Source organism: Egretta garzetta, unplaced genomic scaffold, assembly GCF_000687185.1.
Source record: "Egretta garzetta isolate BGI_Z169 unplaced genomic scaffold, ASM68718v1 scaffold161, whole genome shotgun sequence".
Taxonomy (NCBI): Eukaryota; Metazoa; Chordata; class Aves; order Pelecaniformes; family Ardeidae; genus Egretta; species Egretta garzetta.
Window position 1 is genome coordinate 2,079,809 of NW_009258754.1, and position 26,056 is coordinate 2,105,864.

Sequence of the window (26,056 nt, forward strand, 5' to 3'; positions counted from 1 at the left end):
CTGGTTTAGTACAAAGAATAGTGAAAATCTAGCAGTTGAAATCTAGCCCCACCCAACAGATTTTTTTTTTTTTTTTTTGCCAAGAAAAGCAATAGGGTGGCATTTAGTCCAAGAAAATACTGAAAGCAAATCAGATATGTGTACTGCTCTGAATGAGGAGTTGCTAGTGCTTTAAATGACTGCCAGATGTCAAATAGCAAAATGCTTCTCCTTCTACAAAAGTAAGAATAGTTGACTAATAATTCACTTTAAAAGGCTGAGAGTCCAGATCTCTGTCAGAAATGTATTTCAGCTGTAACATTTGATACAGGCTAGGGGAGAAGATGCAAATATGGATGTAATATAGTTTACCCTATAATCAGAGGAGGAAGAAGAAAAATCTTTGCATTTTAGGACACTGGGCCTCCATAAAGCAAGAATTAAGAACAACTGCCAACAGCAACTTTCCTTTCTTTTACCAAAGAAGAAACAGTAGCTTATGACAGTGGTTAAAAATTCATGGCCAGTCTGAGAGCATATATTTCCCTTTAACAAATTCTCATATTGCAAGAGGACTCATGGCTGAACAAAATGTGATTTATTTCTATATACACATGCAGACACCCATGTTTCCATATGTGTGAGAATAAGTGGAAATTACATCTGGTTAGGCTGGTTTAATTTCTATATTTTAATGAGCTTTTTATAATATCCAGAAATTAAATCCAGTTTAGTGCATGTCTCCTATGCAGTCAAGACCCACCATGTTTATGAATTGAGATGTATATGAACTCTTTTCAAAAGCATTTCCTTAAATTTTATGTAAAATACATTCCACACAGTTAAAATGTGAGAATTGATGAGCTAAAAGTCTTCATTGTGATGATGTTTAATAATCACAGAGTCAACTAAAGAAAATCATGCTGCACTATTTATTAGTGTATTTGGAAGGAATCCATGCAGCAGTGGATAAGGAAAGCAGTCCGACTGCATAACTTGTTTATATTTCAAAAGGCTTTTGAGAAATTTAATCACAAGAGACTGGACAAAAAAATGAAGTCAGGGAGTCAAAGTATAGTAATTCATCAAAAGACTTTGTGAGACAAAAAATAAGAGTAGCAAGAATAAAAGCTGAACTTTTATCTTGGAAAAATATTAAAAGCAGGACTCACAAAATTTTGTTCTAGGACTAGAGCTGATCTGGAAAAGGAGAGCAGGCAGAAAAGCAACAAAAGCTGTTGCTTTTATGAAAGAGAAGGAGAGAGTTTTGGAGAGACCTGGAGAAGGCTTGAGTTTTAACAATGTCAGATCACATTTTTTCTTCTACTGGGGTCAGTTTACATGCAAAAGAAGTTAAAGTGTTAAATCCATCAAATGGTTCTATGCCAAGTTTAATAATTTTTGCAATTAAGCTATGGTTACTATTTCAGGGAAGACTAAAAGGTTTTATTAAATGTCTTAATACTGCTTATAAAAATGAAGGACAATTATCAGCATGGACCTGCATTAGGCTTTGATTAAAATATGCTGTATGTGTTCTCTAGTACTGTATGCTGGTATTAGGACTTTCAGTTAATCATAAGAATGCATTGGGTATAAGTGGGTAGGTTGTATCTGCTAATTGGAAAATATCCATATGTATCTTACTTCAAGGAGAGAGAATATTGAGATAGATATTTTCAAGGATAGATACCACTTTTCTTAACTCTGCTGGTTTAATTATTTGCTGATTCTGAATAGCAAAACAGATTTGTTTCTTTTCCTGCTCATTGTAATACTTTGGTTGCCTGTCAGCCACTTTTAAAGAATTGTGTGCTGCAACAATTTATGGATGCTACCTCTGGACCCTTCAGAAACATAATCTAGTTCTGTGATGAGTTCTGCTTAAATTGCCCCAAATCATTTCACAAAGAAATCTTTTAGTTACACATTAAAATCAGGGGACAACATTAAACCTATGCCCACTGCAAGACCTGCAGCCCCTATCATTTGTAAGACAGTAGGCTTTACTGAGGAACTGGATGCTTAAAAACAACTGCTAACACACGAGCTTTAAAATGTTACTCAGATGAATTTATTGTTAGAGTATGGTACTTTGTGTTCTCCACAAGCAGCAATTTGGGGAAAACTTACAGGGCTGTCTTGTCTGAGACAGTGGGAGTAGAGAGAGGTTGAACCCCCTTCAGCCCCTGCATAAAAGGCCAGGGAAAATGTGGTCCCTTAAGATTGCATTAATCGTGCGGTGTCAGATGGACATGCTACAAACACTTAAAAACCTGCTGTCTCCTGTTTCAGCGAGTCAGTAAATTGAACTGAACATAATGTAACTGGGAATGGTAGTGATGCATGTGGGAGGAGTTGATCTCTGTTGTGGTATGCTGTGAAAGAAGTTATTTTGGCTGAAAAGAGCTACAATTTGGAATAATGAGATATGAATAAAAATAAGACTACTCTGATTTTTATAGGCGACAATCGTATTACACTGACCTGGTGAGGCAAGTGAGGCTTGAGACTATGGAGGATAAATGTACAGTGCCACAAATTATACTCCTAATTTTACCTTTTTTCCAGCATCTGGTTTCTATTCCTCCTTCTCCTACAATTCTGTTGTGTAGGTTTGGGTTTTTTTCATACCCTCAACACCGTACTAACAAGACTCAGTAACACATTCTACCAGCACAGTAATTAAAACAAACAAACAAAAGTTTATTTTAAGTTTGGTTACACCCAGCCTTTTAATGCTTCCTGTAATTTTTTTCTTTCCATTTTACGTTAATAAAATTTTGCTCTGGTATAAAGTCTGTACAGGGGTATTCAAGTTTTTACAGCCAAAGGCAGGAGAAGACAGAGGAGCAAACTGGCTGATGTGTCAGGAGAAAGCTAGACAGGGACTTTGCTCAGATGTGACCTGGCTGTAGACCCTGTCTATAGAGGACTCATGGTTTAACAGCCACGTGGAGCTCATCTGCAGTGATGGGCTCTGTATTTTGTTCAGTTGCTCACCCAGCTCCTCCATGCCTGACTGTGTCTTACTTGGTGTCTGCAGAGTGCTTCACCCAACAGAGCCGCACTGGGTGCTCCTCTGAGATGCACCGGTTTCTGACTGGCTGTACCCTTGTCAGTGGAGAGGTTTGGTTGATTCTTTCACACATAGGCTGGGAGCGACCCCTCTTAGACACAAGACCTTTGGTCAGAACCTGCTTCTCTATCCCACGTTAGCCACCACGCAGCCCTGTGGCATGGCATCAACCTCCAGCCTCAGAAGAGGTAAGTACCCTGGCGTTGGTTTTGCTTTGTTTCAGGGAATTGAAATAGGCAGAGGTAAATTTTAGGATAGTGCAGTATAGGTAGATGATGACGATCTTCTGTGTAGTCCAGCAGCCCAAAGATCCTCCTGCAAATTGTGTATTAAGTTATTGCTCTTTGAAAGAGGATATTGCTCTGGGAAAGACTTTTGAAGAGCCTTATTTGTTGTTCCAATGTTGCACTACTAAACTTTTCTCATTTTTTTAAAAATTGCAGTTTCTGAAGAAAAGGAGTTGTTTTTTTTTTTCTTTTCTGTGCTTTGTTTGGGTTTCTTTGTGCATGCATGACAGCGAAGAGGGGAAAGTGGCTGCTTCCATTTACTTATCTTCATATTTTAGTACAACTCGTCACTTTTTTGATGACGCTTTTAGCATGGACTGATCTGTATGATGTCCATAAGACCTGTCATAGTTTGGAACATCATTTCAGCAATGTAGTTCAAATGTTAACATACTGAAAGATTAGCCAGGCAGTGTTTTAGCAGCTACCTTTAATTTTGTCAATAAGTTAATCACAAATGTGTCTATTCATGTTTTAACCCATAGTGTGGTACGACTGACAGTTGTGGAGTGCATCCACCTTCCAGAATCATCCTCTTTTTAAATTTTTTTTTTTTCCCAGAATCAAAGCTCTTTCAGATTGCTAAGAGGCAGTCTTGTTTTCTGGGGTATTCAGTCTTCAAGCAAATTATTTTTTCATCAGTCCAGAATCTATTTTGTTCTCTCTCTCTCACAAAAGCAATAATGCCTCAGCCTTAAGTTACCTTCAGGAAGGTCAGTGTGAAAAAAAAAATTAAATCGTGATTTAAAAAGATGTATCTGAAATACACCTGCATATTCTTTTTATTGGCATAGTCATCTGCTCCCTGGACAGTTTTGCTATGCTCACTAGATCAGAAGACAGATATACAAAATAAACTCAATTATTATATTAGCAACTGTTCATGTTAAGTCACAGCATAGTTTCCTACTAAACCTTTAATATTTTACAGGCATTTTTGGCCATGTGGTTAGAGCACAAGACTGCGGTTTAGGAGCTCTGGTTTGATTCTTAGTTCTGTCAGAGGCTTCTTATGGTGGTGTGGGGAAGATTTTTTACTCCCTCAGTGCCTAAGTTCCAGATCATAAAGTGATCATAACAAGGCTTCCTTTTTTTCTGTTGTCCTTCTTGTCTTTTTTTACTGTAAGCTCTTACAGGAAGACACCATTTCTCCAATTAGGCATTTGTATTTTCCCAGACTCAAGGTGCGGTCTCAGCAAAAATACTTATAAGTAGGGATTTATATACTATACTATGTTTTTATGTATTAGAATAGAAAATAAATGCTATTGCTTCTACTTTGTACATGAAAAGTAAATATAAATGCTTACAGATTTTTGAGTGAAGCTTATTTTCACAATAACTTATATGAATATTTTAAAATTTTCAAGTGTCACAACTGCCACTACATCTATGCATTATCAAAATACTGATAGTAAGGTGTTATTACACATATCTCAAGAAAATAGAGCTATATTGTGCAGTGACATTTAAATTCACATAAATCAATTCATGCTTCTTGTTCTGTGTCCCTGGTACTTTTAAAATCACTTCTTCATATATATTTGCCTTCTATCAGTGCATGGATGCAACTGGAGAACTATGTTCAATAATTACAGTTCATTTCCCAGGATTGAGATGTTAGTGTCCATGAAAGATCATTCCTGACTGGTTTTAAGCTGCCTTGCTAGTTTTAGTTATTCCAAGTTAATTGAATCAGAAAAGTTGAGGACAAAGTTGGTTTGTCAGATTGAATTCTATTAAAATGACTGATTGTTGTATAAGGAGAGGCAACAATAGGTGAGACTGTCCTGTCATCACCTGCTTATTTTTAAGGACTAGATCAAAGAGGTGAAGAGGATGTTTCTTCCTTGAGGATGCCTGTAGTCAATGCCTGGATCTGCAATCTTTTTGTAACTAGTTGCACATTAGAGTTGCTACCTGAGTAGCATTGGTGCAGCCTCAGGCAGACTGAAGCTGTAAATTGTAACAGAAGAACTGTATTCACTTTCCCATAAAAAGAGACCCACGGAGGGAATATTTTTTTTCGCATACTTGTTGGGTTAAGCGGATGTTGGTAAGAACATCTGGGGCACACGTGAATCTGTCAGGTTTCCTCTGCATCGTTAGAGCTTTCAGAAACATACTAGCTGTTCAGTGCTGCTTCATGCACCCAGAATTGGTATGGACATAGGTGGTGAGTGGGCCAGTAAACCCCTTCTCTAACCTGCTCTCTATGACAGTCTCCAGTCCTCTTCACAATTAAGCTTTTACTAGGGCTAAATGATTCAAAAGACAAAGGCTAAAAATCAAAATAATTTCAGGGTTTGTTTTGTTTTCTTTTCTTTTTCCATCTCCTTTTATCAGCAAGATAGAAAAAGGAGGGAAGATGGAAAATTTTGAAGTGTTATTAGGTGAACAGGGAAGATATTTCTTTTAAAAAAGCTTCCTGAGGAAAGGATGTTTCTCTCAAAAACATTACATTAAAAATACATTTCTATATGAGAATTTTCATTTTAAGGTAGTGAAGGCAATGACTCTTTTCCGAATAAAATTATGTTGACATAATTTCTTGCTTGGCTGAATTTTAAGACTGATATGATCTACCACTCTGGCCACGGGATTTGGCTACTCAGATCCCATTAGGAAAATCCCAGTCTTCATCCCAATATTGACTGGAGAAGCTATTACATTCAGTTCTATTATAGGTTGATATCTAACATGCTCAGTGTTGAGTGACAAGAAGAAAATGATAATGTGTTCACCTAGGGACTATAAGACAAATGTTTCATGTGTTCTGTGGTCTTCTCTTAGATAACATTATGGTCATATTACACTAAATAGGCACATCCTCTTTTTTACACTGAAAAAAGGGTTTGAGTTATTGGCACATACATGTTCTTAAAAGCCAGAAGATCATGGTTTTTCAGCTTGATTTTTGAGATGAGTGCATTTTCTTGACATGTTTCTAGAAATACTAAATTTCATAGCACTCTAATTTGCTATTACATCATGTAAATCAATATTCTCTCTGTGTTACAAAATGGAAATAATAAGTACCACTGTGTACAGAAATTTAATATCATGTACATTACAAAAAGGCCTATCCCCTGCTTTTCAAATGGCTGCCTGTTTTTCATGTGATACCAAGCTTTCATTTGAAAGATACAGAAATGTGATTTCAAAAGAAATCTCTTCCTTTAATACAGTTGTTTCTAAATCTATTCATTATTTGGCACAACAGGGTTCTGCTGCTTCCATTTAATCCTTCAAATTAAGCCCTAGCTGATAACCAGGTTATTATCAGGCCATACTTGGCCATGGGAGGACAGTCTGTCACCTAGAAGTCCATTCCACAGCCATTGCCTGTCTGGCCCATGAGCGTAGCCCTCTATGCTGTACTGCAAAACGTCTTTAGCCTTGTGCATGTGGTCAGCACAACAGCAGCTTTCTTCTGCTTAGAGAAGTGTTTAACAACATTTCTTACCTTTAACATTTCAGGCGGGCTAAGGATGGAAATGCTGTTTGTTTTCTTGTTTTCATAACTGACCTTTATTGGCTATCTTTAATAACAGCATGTTTCCTATAAATGCGATACTGCTTTGGGTTTGACATATTACTTGCTTATCTCAGTGAGGTTCAGAGGGTTTCTTCTGAAACTGAGAGCAGAATTGTAACAGTTCTTGTAATAGAAAAACAACTGATTGTTCTGAAACAGAATTGATAGGTGGGCATATCAAGGCAATCAGTAAGATCTTAAACTATAAAAAATAATGTAATGTTCTAGTAAAACTTGTGATGCTGGGAAGACTTGGAATGATTTGTCTCTTTTTCTATTTGTCTTGGATGCTAAAAGAGAGTAGAAATATAGTATTATAAACTTCACAAATGATCAAGCCTCCTGAACTGCCAGATTTCTATAATAAAATGTAATTCAAGAAGAAGGTATTTTCCAGTACAACTGTCATTTTCAAATACCAATACATTCTCTGTGATTATGTTTCATAGACCTGTATTTCACCTTGTAAATACAGATCATTTCCCTCAACTAACAAAGGTGATTCCAGTGAAAACATTTTAAGTGAACTTCTACCTCCTCCTCTTAATGATACAATTCAAACTGAAAATGAGGGTGGCTTTCAAACACTTATTTTTTAATAAATAGTCTCAAAAGAACAAAGAAACATGAACTTACTCATAAGGTACAGTAGCTTCATGGCTGAGAGCAGAACAGCAGAAAGACTCACATTCCCTTGTTGCTTCAGTAGCTCTTTTCAAGATGTTTCCCATTTGACCCTTGCTACAAAGACGAGGTCTGTCCAAAATCTCCGAAAAAGTAAAGCAAGGTCATGCAGAGATGTCTTAATATGCGCTTTGCACAAAGCTCTTTTCATATCTACCTAAAAGCAGTGGACCATAGCAAATAAGTTGTGGACAGGACCACTCAAGCCCAAATGGCCTGAAGGGACACCATTTAGAATGACCTTTTAACATCCTTTGTCAGTAATCTTCATAGATGAAGTAAATTGTCTGAAAGGTCTGTCCTTGTCTAGCAAATAAAGGGTAGTGGATGTTTCAATAGTGGTTTAATCTCATTCCTCTGCAGAAATGGTGCAGAGTAATTGCTCTAAATATTTTCTGAGATTCTAGAGGGTATTTCAGTGAAACAGGAGAGTTGCTAATCTTTAACAGTTTTAAAAAAAAAAAAATCAATTGTAATCTATTTCATACTGACAATCAACAAGAAAAACTAAATCTGACTACAAAATTGTGCTGGTATCTTTCATTGGTTTTCATCATATATATGATTCTCTAAAAATGGGTATAAGAAAATAAGAAGTTCCACTAAAGTCCAATTTTAGAGCTGTATTCCTCTTTGAGCTAGTCTTGATGGAGGTATAAGATTAATAATTTGAAAGCCACTCCTGTTGTCTGAACTGAAAATGAGTTCACAACATGAATTTTCTTTTTTGTTTTTTAAATATTTCCTTGCCTTTCACTTTTTAATTAAATGAAACACTCACCCCTTCTAAAAAGTTTTTCAAAGACTTTATCTCTAAATATGCATTTTTTTCGGACCAAGTACACTGTGGAAATGTTGCAGTTCTTGCCTGCAGAGTAATTGTGTTTTGACTATGTGATCAAACTATCAAGACCAACTGAAAGGAAGGTAAAGAAGCTGACCAGCCTGACAAAATGTCAGTTTAGTTGGAATCAAGCATGTGGGGGAGAATTCAAATGGGCAAAGCTCATTAGGGATCAGCTAACTAAAGGGTATAGGAGACTATAAAAGGTAAAACCTCTAATTAGCTGTTTGAGCCAGAACTTCAGATAAACTTTAGGGGTGGACTTGTGAACTGCATAAGAAAGTTTCTCAATAGGGATTTGATTGTGGATTACAAGACTGGTAAGGAAACAAAGGAGGGGGAACAATGAAGAATGGCAGTTCTGGGGCACTACCATCTTTCTCCTGTCATGCATCATGCAGCCAGGTAAGAGAAAATTTTGGATTACAGTAGTTGACTTTATTTAAAGTCTGTCCAAGAAAAGCCCCAGAATCCAGTCTGCAAAGGACTGGAATTGCAAATAGGAAAGTTCTAAAGGTTGATAGTAGACTTAGAGAAAAAGGGAATTAATTCCAATAATTAGGAGGAACTAATCCATATTAACATTATGTTTGTCTATGGAAGATTTACAGGAAAGGCTTTAGCATGCTCATTCAGTCAAGGAACCATGTGGTTGATTTGGCCAAAATTTAAGACAGCCTGAATTCAGAATATTTGGCCAATGCTACAAACCCCTTGTTTTACATGTGCCAGTGTATATTTGAACAATTCACAACCTGCTTGCAAGAATTCCATAAGCATTACTTTCTGAATTAAATTCTATTTTAATGATTTATTCATCTCTATTATTGATTCAGTATGGCTTGGATCATGGCAATATTTAGACTCATGTCTACCACTGCTAAGAAATTAATGTATACATTTTATAAATGTATATGTACAAAGCTCCTAATGATTCTAAAGCATTTCTGCTATATGTACAATATGTTCCTTGGTAACCAGCAATGTCCATCAACGAGAGTTGTACCATGGATTTCAGTGGCAGCACAGCTGGGTCTTCATATTAAAATCTAAGGTAGATTGATAAATGAGTTCAGCAGTAGTCTAGCTATTCAACATCACAGAATAATGAGAAAGAATTTTTTCTGGGAATAGCAGCAAGTTTCAACACTGGGAACTAGTTGATTTTAGATATGTTGTGTAAAATACAGGCTTCATAGAAAAGAAGAAATCATGGCTGGTCAAGCCAGCCTTTGCCCAGTCAGTGGTTTTGAAACAGGCAGATTAGAAGTTGTTTAGGAAGAGAGTGCAGATGGAAACTCCAAAACAAACACCTGTGTTCCTTGGTTATATTAATGTTAAATCTATGCATATGCTTTCTATTTCTACAATAAACTGAATCAGCCTGGGATCGCAGCGCCCCTGTGTTCTGAGGAAGTCAGATTCCAATCTGATGTGTGCAGCTTGGACATCTCCCTAATCTGAAACAGAACCACTACCACCCCATGAAGCTTTTGAAAATAATTGAGGTCTGACCAAAAACATTTGATGGCTTATATGAAATTCGTTTATTTCCTCTTCCTTTTTCTATGGAAATGTTCTGGCTCCCTGGTTTATGGAAGGGAAAGTATGTTGAGAACAAGTGGTTTTCTTGGTACTGCCTAATGATAACTGTTTAATATCAAACTTTCCATTGAGACATAGCAAATTCCCAACTCTTAATTCTTGCCATCAGAAAAGCGGAATATCCCGGAACTAATAGTAATAGCTATAGTCTTTCAAGTCCACTTCACATAATTAATTTTTATTTTTACAATATTGAAAAGAAACCTTAATTGCATGTTTCTTAAAGATGCTAGCTGGCTGCATTATTACTGGTTTTACAAGGAACAAACAATTGACCACTTATGACATACTACTGCTTTATCTTGAATATTTTGCATTAAATATTTGGAAAGCTTTGCCTGTTTTGTAAGACAGCCATGAGATGATAGAACTCTAAACCTTGGTTGCAGTTATAGTCAATACCAACCGAGTCTCCCATTAACATCATAGTTTTTTTGTTTTTCTGTCCTTTATCTACGTAAAAATAGATCAGCATACACTAGCAGAAGCTCAGACTTTTGGTAACCAACTCATTTAAAATCTTGAGGGAATAAAAAAGTTTTTACATAAAAAAACCCCTCATGAAATCCTAAGATCAGAGTTCCTGTCATTAATGTCAATTAACTGACCTGATTTTTTTTCTGTTCACTGTTGCTTTTGGCAAAGAAGCTACTATTATAAGCACACCAAAGATACTTCTTTAATTAGTCTAACTGAAGGAAAATGCAATAATGGTGCTAGAATTGGTGATAGAAATTATGTCAAAGAAGCATGAAGAGTAAGATAGAAAGGAACTGCTGATGTTGAAATCACCTTGCAATTTTAGTAAGTATAATCACCAAATCTCTCTCCCCCTGAAGTTGAGAAATTTGGTAAATCAAATGTGAAGAGTTAGAAAATTTGCGAAGTAATTTAAAGGTCCATGAATCACTTGAAGGCAACAAGCCAGCATCTGACCAAAAGAAGGTTGTCATCTGGCACTTTAGTGATGCCCAGTCTTCAAAATAGAAAGACTTCAATGGGTCTGTTTTTCTAGAATCCATAGAATGCTTTGAGTTCAAAGGGATCTAGTCCAAACCCCCTGCAGTGAGCAGGGACATCTTTAACTGGATCAGGTTGCTCAGAGCCCCATCCAACCTGGCCTTGAATGTTTCCAGGGATGGGGCCTCCACTACCTCTCTGGGCAACCTGTGCCAGTGTTTCACCACCTTCATTGTAAAAAATTTTTTGCTTATAGCCGATCTAAATCTATCCTCCTTTAGTTTAAAATCATTACCCCTTGTCCTGTCGCAGCTGGCCCTACTAAAAAGATTTTCCCCATCTTTCCTATAGGCCCCCTTTAGGTATTGAAAGGCCGCAATCAGGTCTCCCCGCAGCCTTCTCTTCTCCAGGCTGAACAAGCCCAACTCCCTCAGCCTGTCCTCATAGGAGAGGTGCTCCAGCCCCCGGATCATTTTTGTGGCCCTCCTCTGGACCTGCTCCAACAGTTCCATGTCCTTCTTGTGCTGAAGGCGCCAGAGCTGGATTCAGTACTCCAGATGAGGTCTCGCCAGAGCAGAGTAGAGGGACGGAATCACCTCCCTCGACCTGCTGGTCACGCTTCTCCCGATGCAGCCCAGGGTACGGTTGGCCTTCTGGGCTGCCAGCGCACATTCTTGGCTTATGTTCAGCTTTTCATCCATCAATACCCTCAAGTCCTTCTCCACAGGACAGCTCTCAATACCTTCATCCCCCACCCTATATTGACACCGGGGGTTGCTCTGCCCCAGGTGCAGGACCTTGCACTTGGCCTTGTTGAACCTCATGAGGCTCACACAGGCCCACCTCTCCAGCCTGTCCAGGTCTCTCTGGATGACATCCCGTCCTTCTGGTGTGTCAACTGCACCACTCAGCTTGGTGTCATCTGCAAACTTGCTGAGGGTGCACTCGATCTCGCTGTTGATTGTTGATCTCGCTGTCATTGATGAAAACGCTAAACAGCACCGGTCCCAGTAAGGACCCCTGAGGGACACCACTTGCCACCAGTCTCCATTTGGACATTGAGCCATTGAACACTACCCTCTGGATGTGACTATCCAACCAATTCCTTATCCATTGAACAGTCCACCCATCAAATCCATGTCTCCCCAATTTAGTGAGAAGGGGAGGACTGTGTCAAAGGCTTTGCAGAAGTCCAGATAGATGACGTCTGTTGGTTTTCCCTTGTCCACTGATGCTGTCACACCATCATAGAAAGCCACAAGGTAGGTTAGGCAGGACTCCAGTCCCCAGGGACTTTCTAGCTGGCAAAACAATTATTTTTGGATGCTACATTGCTCATACAATTCAGCTCTGGCTGAGCTCTTGAGTCAGGTGACTGAGCATCTCAAATTTAGAAGGGAATGCTCCTATCTGGCCAATTCAAGTGAATTGAACATTGGACTAGCCTCTTAAAAGGCTATTTCTTTGCCAGCTCATCCACATGAATTTGCTGGTATGATAGGTATTATGAGCAGAAAGTGACACACAGGTTTGTGTGTTCTAAATAAAAGCCTTTTGTGGATGGATTGATACATAAATGATCTTTCTATTTGATTAGGGGCTGGAGGAACAGAGCTCATATTTGAAAGATTGGGAACATTTTCACGGGTCACTGACCCTGTGTGTTTGCAAACAAGTGAGTCTGGGCGCAGTGCATGTATCAAAGAGAGTGAGGGCAGGCAGTGACAAAAGTGGTCCTGATGGAGTGTTTTCACAGTGTCTGAATGTGAACTTCATTTTATGAAACCGTTTTTAGTCGGTGTATGTATGCAGGTGTAAGAAGACATGAGAAGCCTTCCTTTCACTGTTAAAGGCAAGCTGTGAGTGTAGTTCAGCCCTTCTCCTGAAAAGCATCTGGCCCAATATGAACCCTGAATATTGCAACAAAACACTGACTGAAAGAAGAGACAGAAGAGAGAATCCCTGCCAAGTAGGTATTTCCAAGTAAGGGAGACTCATTTTGCAAAGCCTAATGAGGGCTGAGAAACCATGCCTCTGGGATCCATCCAGATGCCATGAATAAGCCAGAGAGGGACTGATGAAAGCTAATAATGCTCCATGGATATAGTCTCAAATGTCTCATTCAAATTTGTGTTCATTGTAGGCTTACAGTTGTTATGAGAGCCATCTCTGCTCTGCAGCAATCTCCCAACCTCAGCCACTGTTGCTGTTGGCCACCATGTGCCATTAAGAATGGTTTATTTTTACAAACATGGCCCTTTTCATTAAAATATTTTTTCTGGCGCTCTGACATTTTTTATGAAGGCGCGTTTGAAAAATCACTTTATAGAAAATCTCACTTCTCTTTACTCTGCAAAGCCTTTCTGATGGACATTTTGCTAAATTATCCCCACCCTAGTTTATGAAAAGCAATTTGGCAGTATAGGAAATATCAAGATGTTAGCATTGCATGGGGAAGCTGAGGGAAGGTGCAAATGTGGCTGAGAGTTTCTTGCTTAGAACTAAAATTCACAGTGACTGTAGTTGATACATATCAGGGGGTTTATCAGAAAAGCCCTCTCTGAAGGCATAACTCTTATTTATGTCAGGTAACCCCCCCCATTCATTCAGGGAATTAAGTGTTGCTGTCAAATGTCCTGCCTATTAGTTTCTGACAGATTTTTGGCATGTGCTTTAGCCTAACAGGATTGATCCTGCACAACTTAAATCAATGGGGATCTTGTGACTTGAAAGGGATGCAGGATCATTTTGAAGAGTCTGTAATATGAACAACTTGGGTGCTAAGTCCTTGACAACTAGTTGTGGTTGGCCTAGATTTTTCAAAATTACTTGGATACCTTGAAGAGCTTTTAATATCACTATCACTCATTTCCTCCAACCTGAGCACAGAATATCAGGAATCACTTCTAGAAGTGCAAATATGTATAAGTTATACTACCGGAAATTGTTTTCCAAAAGACTTAGCTCTTGGAAATAGGCTGGACAAAGGGGAGGAAGGAAATAAAAAGAAAAGTAACTGTGAGGAAAAAATGTAAGTAAGGTGTTTTATCCTGTGTACGGTAGGCTTAGGTAAAGCACGTCATCTATGAATTTACCTACAGAATAACACTGCTGTCTTGATAATGACTCCACTTCAGATAGAATATATAAATGGTTAATGGCAAGTCAGTAAAAATTATTCTTTTTAACTGCAGATTGCTTAAGTCTGCTATGTGATAAAAGACACCAACGATGAGTGCAGTATGTGATTTTTGTAAAAGGGTTTTTCTTTCAATAATCCCAAACAAGACATTTATTAACAAGGAAATAATAGCAACTTTTCCAAAAATTCGGACACCAAAGGGATCATTTATTTGCCATGTTCAGCTCTCTTTTGTGATTACATAGGATAATAGCTTTCTCAAAGTAGCATTAAAAAAAAAAAAGGAAAAGAAGTAGGTGAGTGCTGTCAGAGGGATAACAGCACACCTCTTGCTCCAGGGGTTGTGACAGTGCACTTAGAAGAGCAGCTGGAAAGAGTTGAGGAGAGGAGGACAGAGTAGAGTTCTGGTTTCAGTTATTCATATATATACCAGCACTGGGATGGCATTAGGATGCTAATCAACATTTCTCTCTCAGTTTTTTACTTCTCTCTTGGAAAACTAACTGAAAACTGTAAGATCCCTCTTGAGTTTGTAATTATAAGTTTTACATTCTTTTTAAGCTTTTCTTCCAAAGCTAAGCTTCCACAAGCCCACCTTGACAGGTTGGGGGGGAGGGGGGTAGGGAGGGTATTTTTTTTCCTGTTATGTATCTTTTTTTGCCAAATTTCTACATTCTTGACCTTTATGCTTTTCCATCTTGATGATCTTATTTCACTGGCACCTTTTCATGCCTCTGTTTTTCTGTGTGTGTGTGACAGACAGAGAGAGTGTTTATTTTTCCAGCTCTCCCTGGCTGTTGCTTTGGGGATTATTCGCTTTCCTTGGTTTCCTTTTCCCTATGTGCCTAGGTAAGGACATGGCCCTTTCTTGCAGCTGGACAAGTGTGCTCTTGGAGATCTCCTGAGGTTCATGTAGGAGAGATACAGAGGGTTTGGCTGAGCATTTACTGAGCCTGTGTAGGAGCTGCAGCCATAGCTCACTACTTTAGGGCATGGCAGGAGAGCAGAAAGAAGCTGGGAAGAGTTAATCCCTATTTCATCCATACCTATTGGAGAATGAATGTGGGTGGCCTGTGGTTTGGGCAGAATTGAGGTCATGATGTTTCCTCACCTTTCTTGCTACTCTTGCCTGTTCTGTTTGCTTCTCAAACCTGTCTGACAATCTTCTTTCCTGATCAGCTGTTTCCTCAAATTGGGAAATATTATTTGCCAACCAATACAATGCTATGTGTCTTCCTGCAATACACTTATCAGTGGAAGCGAGCATTTTGTTTTGGTAGATGGCCATTAGTCACAAAGATCTAGTTTTATAAAAATAGGTTGCTGTACTTGGTGTTGCGCAGCTGAAATGACGTAAATGGCATGGTTCAATTTTCAGAATGAGAACTTGGGCAAGACTGAGTGAAGCAATGTTTAATCCATTGAAATGCTTGGGCCTATCTCTCTATAACCCACTCTAACACGTTGTAGGGAGGTCTTTATTCATGAAAACTAGCACAACCTCATTCTTCACAGCTTTTCAGTAGGGTAGCTAAAATTCAAAAGCAAAACCAAAACACAGTTTTTTACATTCCCTTTGCACAGATGTGACTTCTTGGAGGACAGCATGGTATCAGTCCCAGAAAGTATGGCTTGCTGCAAAGGAAAAGAAAGGTTAGTAGGATATGTGACAAATGAGGATGTAAAACATGCTTTGGTAATGTTGGTTCACTGGTGCTATTTCTCCTTCCTTCATTCCTCCTACATTCAGTGTTATTCTTATTTAATCAAGAGCCTGATCTCAGCCTTGCTTCCCTCATGATACTAAAGAATCTCAAACAGAACAATGACACTTAATTTTAAATTATGTGTATATTGGTCTTTCTATATTAGCATGACTAATAGTAAAAATGCTTAAATTTCAGCCAAGGGCAAAGCCATACATCCATATTACTGGGAAAGTGGAATTTTTCTGCTCTCTTTCAGGGTACCTTAGAGAAAACCATGAGACTATGCTCTATCCGTTGTGTCTTGCAATTTCTTTCTGTGGACCACCACCAATTCTGATTTTAGAATAGCCTATTTTCCCTTGTTTCAGTTCTACAGAGCAGATCTTTTCAGCAGTTTAACCTGGTTTAATTTTAACTGAAGATAACCGGAATGGGAGAAGGGGAAGTGGGGGAAAATTATTTATTTTTGTCCAGTTAAGTTAGCATAGGAATACTTTTTGAGAAGACAGACAGAAAAAAGCACAAGGAATTTGTTAGTGGTTTCCTCACCCAAACTCTTCATAAGACTGTGAGGGTTATAGCTGACTTGGAGCTACAGAAATGGCCATGGTTAAATGTTAGTACTGCCTTACAGCAAACAGGATGGGAAGGATTTTTTTCCTCTTGACCTTTGTTGACTTCCATTTGTGTACAGCTGGTTACTAGGACTGTGTGGAGAACCACATTCGTTCTTAGTACAATTACATATATTTTCTCATAAAAAGATAAATGGCTCATTGCAGCCTAAATCTCACATAGCATTTAACTTTTAAAGGTACAGTAGTGAGGGTAGGAGTGGAATGTGTATGTGTGAACCACTGTAAATTTTCAGGTCCCTTCATGATGAGTGGATGCCTGGTGACTGAACAGTACTGTCTTGGGATGTTCTTTCACCTGCCCTCTCCTCCTTGTGGAAGAAATATTTCTACAGAATCTGCAGTCTTCTGTGTTCAGGTAACCCCACAATTTGGACCATTTTCATTCCTGAATTTGGAAATATCTCCAGGCTGCTTAAAGAGTTGGTTCATACCTGGTAGAGGGAAACTTTGAAAGCTGTAGATATTTTTTTCACTGTTTTCAGTGAAAAACTTTGCTGTCTCTCATTTAATAGATTTACATTGAATTGACTTCCTGTCCTTTAATGATGGCCTGCTCACTTCCCTGGACTTATTATTTCAGAAGGTTTCATTTAAGAAAGTTCTTTCTGTAAATTAATGTACTGCAGATTTATTCTTCAGCATGTCCACATTTGATATATACAGTATTTAAGTTTGTATTCACTTAGCAAAGCATTTACTCCATTATCATGTAATCATTTCCAGTCCAAATACGGAATCTAGAGATTAATGTACTATAAATTTCTTCTTGCAGCTGTTTTATTGCGATATTAGTTATTAAGTTATGTTTGCACTGAACTTCCAAAATAGGAAAGATAGATAAGAGATTTGTATGTGTTTTAAATTAAAGTGAGTCTTTTATAGTCAGTTCAGACTGAAAGGCTAAAGATTGTGGCACGTGCGCTATCTTTACAGCTGGTCAAATGTTGCCAGTCAAATTTAGAAAGGTTAGGAAGAGTTTTGACATGGCTTTGTGATTTTCTATTATAACAAATGCTTTTCCTTTTTCTTTTGCTTGCTGGGATAGTGATGATAGATTTTTTTTTTCCAAAGGCCACGAAAAGCATGAATTGGAAAAAGTAGAAAATATTTTGTATCTCTCTTCAACTTTTTTTTTACTAGCTCATCAAAAAAAAAAATTAATACCTCACACTTGCAATTCACTTTCTGTTCAAAGGATCCTAAACTCCTTCATGTCAAAGAGACTAAGCAGGAAATAAATAGCTAAGGAAACCCCTTAACTCCTAGAGAAGCTTGATCACCTCCATGTGGAGCTCGTCAGTAGCTCAACATGGAACATAAATGCTTAACAGCTGGTTAAGACAGGGTACCAGCCTATTTTAGGATTCAGTAAGTCACAGCTTTGTTGTAACTGAATCATCTAGAGGGTCACTATTTTCCCTATGAGGCAGAATGCTCTTAACTGAGAGTCCCACTGGTATCTGCACCATTTAAGTATTACGATGTATTTGTTGTACTTGAGTGAGGAAAGTTGCTGAAGTCTCAGTCCAGTCTGTATGGAAGGCTCAGAAATTATAGAGAGAAAAAGAAATAGGTTACTCAGTATTATCATCTCTTGTTGATACCCAAACTTTCCTTTCAGCTTCAGCAATATGATGTAAAACTGTTAGAAGAAATGTGTCCTATATTAATCTCTAGATTTCATATTTACACTGGCAAGATTATACAATAGATAAAAAAGCATTTAGTTCTTTGCTGGATAAAAAAACATGTTGTGTATATCAGATTTAAGAATAAATCTGCAGTACAAAAGGTTATAGAACCATACAGATACTGACAGTGGCATAGTTGAAAAGGATTTCGCTTGGTTGATCTTTTCTGTTTCTTCCTCTGCATTCTCTAATCTTAGATAACCTACTACTATATATCACTAATCCCCATTAAGAACAAGGCTAAACAACAACAACAAAAAACCCCTAAGTAAACATTTTCAAGCACACTGTATGTCTTTATATGGTAAAGTATATATAATCTGTATTAAGATATGTTTTACAAAATATGTAAGTTGCTATACACACATTGAGGTATAATACAACATAATTTATGAGAGATGCATGCAATTTTCATTGTCCAAAATACATTTCTAGCCCCTTAAAATACAAATTAAGGACAAGCATGTTGGGTTGGTTGAGAAGAGAGAATTTATATTCTCTGCTTCACTTCCTGTCTGTCATTCCCATCCCTTTTTTCGTCAGTTATTGAAATGCACAAAGCCACTTCTGCCAGCCCACTTATCCCCTGCCACATTGAATCAGCAGTTCCACAAAGAGTATTTCCTCTGAGCTTGGAGCTGTCACAGATGGACTGGAAGAGCTGCTTTCTGGTGATTCAGTGCAGCAGGGGACAGATGCTCAAATGACAGCAATGGTGCACAATTAACATAGGCTAAAAGAGCATAAAGGAAATTGTACGGCAGAGTGAAAAGCTGCAGAACCCTTAGCTGTAACTCACTCAGGGCTTTCCAATTCTCTTTGCAATAAGGCAAAAAGGCAAGTTAATAAAGCACTGAATATTTTTGTAAGTCAAACTATCACCCTTTTTTTTTTTTGAGAGCGCTATGAAATATCAGTGGACTGACTTCCATATGAAAAATGTTCTTAGGGAGAATTTGTAGAACTGAAATGATGAATTGTCTTGGTTTTGCCATTCTTTAGTAAAGATTTGCAAAACACTCACAATCTCAATTTCCTTGCTCATTTTAATACTTTAAAAAAGAAAAATGTTCTCAAGTGATCTTTACTGAGAAGTAGGTTTTATTGTGAGTTCTCTTGTACAGCCACGCTAATCAATAGTTATGACTGATTACTATAACTGCTCCATAAGGTATGGGACTGAAGCATGGAGAGTTTTTCAAAACATTGCTCAGCATCTCCCAAGAGGGCAGCAGGACTTCCACTTAAACATGATGGGCTCATTCCAACCTTTGCTCAGTGCTGTGATTTCATAATTCTGTCTGTCTAGCGTATCATGCTGCCTCTCCTCCTCCAGCCCTGCAAGCGTCACTATAACATCCATGTGCTTGCCTGTTAAAATAAATAGCGCTAATGATCTCCCCAGCAGCCTCTGCAGATTCTTTGGAACTTCTCAGTTTTCAAGGTCACAACGCTGCTTGTGGTTGATAAATTCATGAATTAATAATACTTAGCACTTTTCATCCATGAATGTCAAAGGTGAGAAACCATTGTTATTCCCATTTTTATCAAGGAGGAAATTGAGCTGTAGAAGTGACATGTACAAAATTATTTTGGAAGCCAATGGTAGATCCAGGAAAGGAACGTAATTTTCTGCACTCAGCTTGCATTGTAGCCATTGCATCACACTGCTTCACAGTGCCCTTTGTGCAACAGTGCAGTCTTATTAAAGTTGAGATTTAAGTCCCACAAACAAAGTCAGGAAATTAAACTCTGCCACACAATGAGTTCATTGTACATTTTTACTAGGCATGGCCTATGCATTAGTCAAGTGGTCATCCTTTTTCCAAAGGGTAACTTCCAGGGAACCTCATACTAGTAAGTGATGCATATTTCATTGTTTACTATAAGTCTTATTTGTTTTGTACCATAACTTCAAACAAAGCAACGTATATACCGTTATCCTATTTTTCATGACTGTACCAATCAGGACCATTCTATTGTTTTGGCTTTTTAAAAATTATTTTAGAAAACATCATACAATACAAATAATTGCCTTTAATGCTTTTCTGGGATAGTCCAAAGATGATTTGGGTACTTTACAGCTCTCATAGAACATGAGAGAAGTCATGGTGAAGTACCCAGGGTAAAGACCATCCCCTTCTGGAAGTGGTCTCTTGTCATGCATAATTTTGACATTCCTCACAAAAATCTTTTATTCAGCAAGAATGTTCTGTCTTTTCCAGTACCAGCCTCATTTCCTCAAAGGATCTCTTGACTGTCTATTATAATTCCTGTTTCACTCTCAAAATGCTTTCTTGAAATGAGTACTTCTAATAAGCACCTCTGTTCAGGTAAGCACTCCAGAAAATCCTCTAGATGGTTAAGAGGAGATGCTGCAGAAACACTCAGAGCCATCAGAGTAATGTTTTTCCCTCCCAGAAAACTCTGGGACAGTTATTCTTGGGAAACACTGAATGCTCTGCCATGCACTTCAGCTATTATTTAGCCATTTAACAACTAAGATAGCTTCAGCTACAACCCTATGTAGAATATACAGACAGAGTCTATTAACCTAGGGGCTGAGACAGACAGGCTGGTTATTTGACAGGCTTTGGGCAGGTCCTCTTTACTAGTTTCATTGTTAAAACCCTGAAATTGCTTCTAGGAAACAAACTGTAAAGTTGTCTTGCTTGCTAAAAACTGGTTTAAGCTTAAATTAAATATCAATTTTTTACACAGTTTCTTTTGGCAAAAGGCAGCCACCATGTAATAATACACTTTAAAATAACAGTGATCCTACCTACACGGATTTTATTGACCGGATTTGGTTGTTCATTTTTTTTTCCTAATCTCAGGCTCTTCTTCTTCTAATCTCAGCAATATTGTCACTGAACTACTTCTGTGTTATTCTCTCTTGCTGCCTTGGACTGTATCATTGGTGTATTTGTTTTGAAAGAGAACTTTACAGAGGAAGGAAAGAAGTCTGAGAAAAATGCCATAATGGCAATATAGTGGCCAATGAAAAGTGGCAGATTTATGGCCTTGAGGAATGAAAGATGTTGTTTATCTGTGTTGCTGGTACAGCACGCTCATTGGCAACTTCTCCACAGCAATCCACCAGCATACTCAAATGCTGAGTTTTAGACACTATGACCCTGGATGTAGGAGATCTGGGTCAGCTTTAATTTTGCAGGAGCTTTCTCAGTCCATACCAGTTATCAGTTCCTGGAGGACAGACCTTGTAATTAGATTAGGGTGGCACTTGCTGCCTTTTCTGTTTACATGATCTGGCATTTAGAATTTCTACTACACTGTACATTTAAATCACAATTAATTCTATATAGAAAGACTTACCTTGCTACTAACAATTTATCTTTTTCCTCTCCCTACTTCTAAGGACAGATGCATCTAATTTCCTGTTAAAAATCCCAAATAAAATAGTCTAGTAATGTGGCGATTTCCGATGTTAACAAATAGCATTACTGGAACTACCACTAGAGGGCTTTAATAAGGACCTAAAATTTAGCTCTGTTACACCCTTTCCAATCTGGAGTAATTTAATGGAAAATCTAGTTGCCCATTTTTCTTTAAATTTGAAAGACAGACTGACAGATTTATTTTTTTTTTAATTAAATCAAATTTTGGGTACTAAATTGTGTAGATGGTTTGCTGCTTCTGTGAAGTTCAGTTAAAAAGGAGACAGAGCCATTTTCAAAGATAGGGCTTAGAAAATGAAAAGCTTTTCTTAACTGTGAAGAAAAACAACTAGTCATTAAAGCAAATTTGCAGACTGGTCCTTTAAATGCCTTTAAGGGGACTCTCTTTAAGGACAGAACCTCATAATCTGGCGCCTAGTAGTGCTGAGCAGGGGGGAAACCCGGGAGCTGGGGTGTTCAAGTGGACCAGCAGCCAAGGCTTTGCATGGCTCAAGCACTAATACAAAACAACAAAATTTCTCTAGGGTCTAATGACTAAAATTCATCTAATAATACTTAGCACTTACCACTCTGGGTACATCTTCAAAGAGCTGAACTAATAGCGGCTAATTTAATCTTCAAACAGGCTGAGTGAGAAGCATTATCATTGCTGTTTAACTGAGGGACAGAGCAAAGGAACAGCACTGCAGAGAAACAGAAACATATGCCTCTACCCAGCTACTTTGTGCCTGAGTAATAGGAAATGGTTTTAGTGGATTTAATCCTGACAGGTATGTAAGGGGGGGGCTGCTGACTCTTCCCAAATCCTAAATAGCTGTTACTTTAAAATCTAAAGGTGTAGTCAAGGTTATAAGTCTACATTTGGCTTTCTCTGAAGCCTGCAGTAAGTATGAATTTATAGTCAGATGCAACATTAGCAAACTCAAGGCTTTTGCTTAGGTTTAAGTAAAAAACCAACCAACCAAACAATCCCTCATGTTTCATGCTGTCTCTCTCCTATTGGCTACAGAGGAAGCAGATACCATCACCCACATTTCCTAATGACTGAGTAGATCTGAAAATTAAATCTGGGATACATGTTCCATAGGATGTCCCAAACCCACACTCTTGAGCTGTCCTTTATCCTTTGGTCATTTCTGGAACTGATCAAATCACATACCTTAATAGCTTGCACATCCATTAGCATTATCTTCAGAAAAAGTTAGTGAATAACTGGTGTTTGGTTTTCTGCCACTGCAAATCCAAAACACACTTTAAGTACATATGCACATACATATATGTATATATATATTTGTATGCATAAAATTAACACCTAGTTTTATGTAAACAACCTAGTCTATAACCAATAACACCAACTTTTAAACACACACACCTATATTAATATGTATAAACATAAATTTTTGCAGTTCCTGCAAAAATTCTTAGGTCAAGTGAGGTGGTTTGTTCAAGGATTCTAGCATCTTTAAATATTTTATTTTGTAGTAAAACTGAAGGGCATTTGAAAGAAAAAATATTTTAAATGAAAGAATTAAATTGCCTTGCTCTAAGAGTGTAAAAAAAGATTGGTTTAGTTTTTAATAGTAATATTTTTATTATTAATTTAATATCAGTATTCAATTTTTTTAAATGAATAGCTTACTGCCTGGCTTTTTATGCTGAAGAGAGCAAGTCTATTTCATTACAATGCTGGGCAATTTGCCATGTTGTTCATACTCCAAAACCTTGGCTCCAGCCCCCAGTTCTCCCTGATGATGACCGGTCCAACAGAGCCCCTGTCAGCTGAATCAGTATTGTGTTGGTTGTCACCATTGCTCCCCTCTTGCCACTGTTTCCTGGTAATGGCACTTCAAAACATCAGGAGATGAAGATGTTTTTCTGAGATTCCAGAACATTTTCAGGACTTCACAGCTTAGAGGACATGATAATGAAAAGTAAAAATCTTCTTCATCTCTTCTTCTTGGGGAGACCCCATTTTATTAATGTCCCCTGCATAACACAAAATGGGGCACACCAGAGTAATAACAATATTTATTTTTTTTTAAGTTGGTTCATTTCATGGCCTTGCTCTTGTCATGGATCCAATTCAGGTGAAAAAGGATACACCACACTACTAGCCACTGCTTTGGAAGGTAGGTGCAGGGCAGAAATTTTGGGTGCTTTAGGCAGGTAAGCAATAATATGTTACCCACCTAAGGCATTAAAGAGCACTGATAGCCCCTTCTATGTCTACAAAAAAAATCTTTGAAGAGGAAGAGGTGTAATGTGATCACAGAGCACTCAGAAACATATTCATTGCTCTGCTTTGTCTTTGTAAATCTTTTCAATGTTCAGCAAAAAAGCAGGACAGCCGTGCTGTGGCTGCTAGCTATTAGGGCTGCATACTGCTTTTCAGATTTACAGCTGTGTGCTCGTCATTTCCAGATGCAGTTTTACTAAGACAGTCACTCAGGAAACGTTGTGAGAAGCAGCAGGTTTCCAGTAAAACATGCCCATAAACACCATGGTTGCTGGCAAAATAAGGCTTACACCCAGATGCTTTAGGAGAAAAACAGTCTATTCTTTGTTCACTTTTACCCTGAGGGTTCAACTCATATCCATAAATATGTACAATGGAGCAGCCCATCCAGCCCAGCCGGCCAACGGGATGTGTAATTCTCCATCTCAGACGCTTCTGCTATTTCTGTTGCATGGGTCTGTACAAGGATTCTAACTGATGAAAATAATTCAGAAAGCTGTTTCAGTCAAAGCTCAGTCATAGGTTATGTGGTTATTTTTGTTCTCAGTTCAGCTGTGCTAGTTACAAACTGGACTTTAGCAGAGAAATGTGAGAATCCGGAGGGTGAAATGCATGACACTCCTGGCATTTCTGAACTATCCCAACAACACCCATTTCCAGTTTCTCCAGACTCTGGGAACAGCAGAGTGCAGCACAAAAATTACAGAGGTTTAACTGGCACCTGACAAAGGATAAGCAAGGTGGGGACCACAGGCTGCTCAGGCACTTCTGTCCCTCGTGTTGTCGGATGGAAGCACTAACCGGAATCGGGGATTTCTGGGAGCAGCAGCTCTTCCTTACAGCAGTGGGCTCCACGTGCTTGCTGGGCTTTGCAGGGACAGAGCCAAACTTGGTTTGCCAAAGGGGCACAGTGAAATCAATAGTCCTTAACATGTACGGAGAAGCTGGAAAGCATCTTATACAACTTATATTTCTCAGCATGCATGTTGACCATATCAGTAAAGCTCTAAATACCAGAGCCAGCCACACTTTGGGAATGTTTTTTTTTCTTTTCTGTCTTCCTTTTTTTTTTTCTTACTGTGTCTCATCTGGTCACTTCTTTACGTTTTCGGAAAAAAAAAAACCCTTAAGAACTATTCGCAGCTGAGATTTCCTATAATATCCTTCATTCTTGTATCTTATATTCTGCAAATTACGATTCTAACTATGACTGGTAATAAGATATCATGACAGGTTTTTTTCTCATTTATTTTGCCTAGCTTTTCTTCTTAAGTGAAAGAACTCCCGGAATAATTTTCTGCTTGAGTGGTGAGCAGCGTCGCATGGAAGACTAGAAACCGTACGTACCTGTGTCGATGATATTTGCCCCCCTGGTCAGAAGGGGGAGGGTATATAGTCTACTTAAAATCAGATGGCGTAGCATAAACAGAGCACTTTATCTTCCTCCTTCATCTCGCTGATGGAGCAGGGCATTTATTTTTCTGGCAAGTGTTGTGTTTTCTTTTTAGCCTGTGTACCCCCTCTGTAGCATAGAAATCATTTCCTTATAGCTATTTTTACAGAGCAGGGTAAAAGTTGATGTATTCATTACCAAGGCTCCCCAGGCATTTTTTGTGCAATTTATAGAGATGTACTGAATGAAAGATATCTACTGCCAGCTTGTCAGCCCGAGCATGGGACTGTGCAGTCCTTCTCAGCAAGTGCCTTGTCTCGTGACTCCTGCCTGCTCTCCAGTGGCTTTGAAAAAAAACCAAAGGGGACCAGAGACCCAAAACAATAGTGACAAATTGAAATGTAGAAATGATACTTCAGAACATCTCCTGCCCCCATGCACATGGTGTCGAATGATCTTTACCCCTTGAGATGCTAGCTCATTTTATAAAATGTTTTATTTCAAAAAATAAGAGGAAAAAAAGTGGCTCTTTCTCTTTTCTGTAAAGTTAATTGAAATATAAGAGGTAGTACTAGCAACAACTCAATAATTTTGTAATGTACAGATTTTGCACCTACTGCATGTTGACCAGAGCTGACACACCTTGTAGGAGAAAAAAATATATTTCCCTCAGGATAAAAAGAAAAAAAAATGTTGACATAAACTGCTTAGAATTGTGAGCTGAGAATGTTATTCTCAGCCAACGTCAGATTTTCCTCCTAAAGGATGACAAGCTTCATTGCAAAGGAAAATCTTTATTGTCTTAGTAGCTCTGTTTGTGATCCAACTTCTTTCAGTCTTTCTGCACAGGAA